Source organism: Phodopus roborovskii, unplaced genomic scaffold, assembly GCF_943737965.1.
Source record: "Phodopus roborovskii unplaced genomic scaffold, PHOROB, whole genome shotgun sequence".
Lineage (NCBI taxonomy): Eukaryota > Metazoa > Chordata > Mammalia > Rodentia > Cricetidae > Phodopus > Phodopus roborovskii.
The window spans coordinates 3,407,885-3,410,535 of record NW_026126516.1 but is presented as its reverse complement, the minus strand read 5'-3'; positions in this window follow the sequence as shown (position 1 = coordinate 3,410,535).

The window sequence follows — 2,651 nt, the reverse complement described above, 5'->3', positions numbered from 1 at the left end:
CATCTTTCTGCACCGTCACCACGGTGTGCATGAATGTCCCAGCTGATGCTCTCAAGAGCATATACAATGCCGAGACAGGCCCTCATCAGGCCCTGCTCCATAGTCATCGCTCGGTTCCTAACTGTGACGATGAATTTGAAATCATCGATGAGCACAGAGCTGGGAAAAGCATCACGAACCTCACAGGCAGGTTGAGCAAGTGTGGAGTGATCAGCCCTAGAGCTGATGTTGCAGCTCAAAATGGCAGAACAGTCTGCTCCCGCCCTGTCAGTTTGGCTTCAGTGTACTGACAACTTCGGCTGGCATCATGGGCCATGCAGAAACAAGATGAAAACAGACAGGAGGGAAAATCCTGGGACTCTCTTTCTAGAGGTGTAAAATGCATAAATAAGAAGGCTCCATGGACTGGTGGGGTGGGGGAGTGGCTGGTTTCACCTCTGTCAAACTAACTGGCACACTGGGAATGCTCATATGGGGCAACTGTAACCTCCAGCAAACAGGAATTGCTGAAGCAGCTGTTTAAAGGTGGTGTTGACTCAGGACAGGGGATTACTGTGCAGACATAAAAAGAGGTTTTGAATCCTAAGCACCCCACTCCACCCCACCGGCTGACAGTCCCTTGGGCTGGCTCTGCACGCCCACCTCCACACACACTGGCTCTTTGTGGTCCTGAGTATGCTGTGTGCTCCCAGCCATATGGCTCACACTCGCTGAACCTCCAGCGGAGAAAGCCTCACCCCATATCCTTCCTTCCTCAAACGCCACAAAAGCGCCCTGTTCATGACTTAACTCTAAATGACAGTTTCCGTTTGCCCCCCCCCCTCACCTGTAAAATCCCTGAGGGCAGAGGCTGCGGTGGTTCACATTCTACAATGGCTGGGATGCAGGATACTCAAATTCAAATTAGTCTATTACTATTTAAAAGAAAATTATCCCAGACCTTTTCTCCTTTAAAAATGCAAACATCAAACAAAAGGAGTCTGACTTGTGTTGGCGCGCTGCTCCTGGGCACGGGCAGGCCTGAGTGTGGCTGATGTCACCCGTTGAGGAACACAGATTTCCCCCATCCCAGCACTACCAAGGGTCTGGAAGGACTCGAGGGACTGAGAATATAATCAGAATGCAGCACATGGAAGAGATTGAGGCCTTTAATCCCAGTACTCTGGAGGCAGAGGCAGACAGATCTCGAGTTTGAGGCCAGCCTGGTCTACAGAGTGAGTTCCAGGACCCTTACACAGAAAAACCGTCTCCAAAATCCAAACCAAAACAAATAGAAAGTCTCTCCTTGGAAAGTTTTGCTCTACAGCAGCAGAAATGGTGGTTTTCATAAAGGACAATGTCTAGAAAGGGAATTTTTAATCATCTCGTTTTACGACTGACACCTACACCTGTCAATACAAGGCAGTTGGTCCCAGAACTCTGTGATGTGTGAAATCCCTTTGAATCCATGCACTGATCTAGAAAGACAACTGACCTGGTCCTCCTGAAAACCCTCTAACGAGGTCAAAGTTTCACATCACCTTGCCCAGTCTCTGAGTGCTCAGGAGTAATGAATCCGAGACTCAATTAAACACCAGTGATGGTGACGGCAGAACCACAACCCCGGAAGCACTTAGTCAAACATTGCCAAGGCCAAGAAATGTGCGGACTGGACAAAGGACTCACAGATGTCCCAACAAAAGCCAGGAGGACACAAACACGGGAAGTCTGGCAACACACAGCAACAGGCATGTGCTGTTTTCCATTTTAAGGGCAGAACCTGGTTTTAATCATTTTCCAGAAATGTTTCCAAGTTAGGAGAGAAAAAAAAGTCTTCAAATCCATTAAGAAGACTAAACTCTTCCCTTATGCGTCCGAGGTAGACCTGACTCCTGGGCTCAGACTGTGATAGCTCCTGCTATCAATCTATTCAGTGCTGAGCTCCATGCCAAGTCCCCCTTTATATGTGAAACAGCCTGCTCTCTTCATTTCTGCCACACTGACAACAAATGCCTAAATATGCCCAATATGACCCAAAAACTTCGTGTGTGTGTGTGTGTGTGTGTGTGTGTGTGTGTGTGTGTGTGTAAGAAATAGGGAGCAAGCATTCCATAATGTGCAGGGGTCTGGGGCTTTCTACTGCCTGCATGCCAGTGCAAGCCACGGCAATGCTGCCACCAAGGTTCTCGGCTGGCATCTAGTGACCACATCAGGACAGGCCTAAGAAGGGGACTACTCCCACTCACTGTCCAAGAGCCATGTGTGTTAACTACATACAGAGAGATCACCGGGACCTGGGTGACAAAGCAACATGTAACTCTAAGACAAAGATGGAGAAGACAGACAATTCAAAGGTCATGCTGGTCATATAGAAAAGTGTCCCTTTTCAAAGGTTAGCTAACGGGTTAACCACAGTGCTGGCAAACAGACATCTCCCACATGCCACAAGCAGGGGCTCCACCCCATGAGCCAACTCTGAGCTACACACTGAGGAAAATCGGCACACAGGGGCGGAGAGGGGAGCAGTCAGGGACAGAGTGGTCACCTGGTGACCGAGACCGTGACCTCCAGTCCCCCTCAGTACTACCCACTCGGGAGGTGGATTTTATTATGGATTTAAAAAGAGTTAAGCCAATCAGGAATCTAACATGTAAAAATTAAAACACACTAAG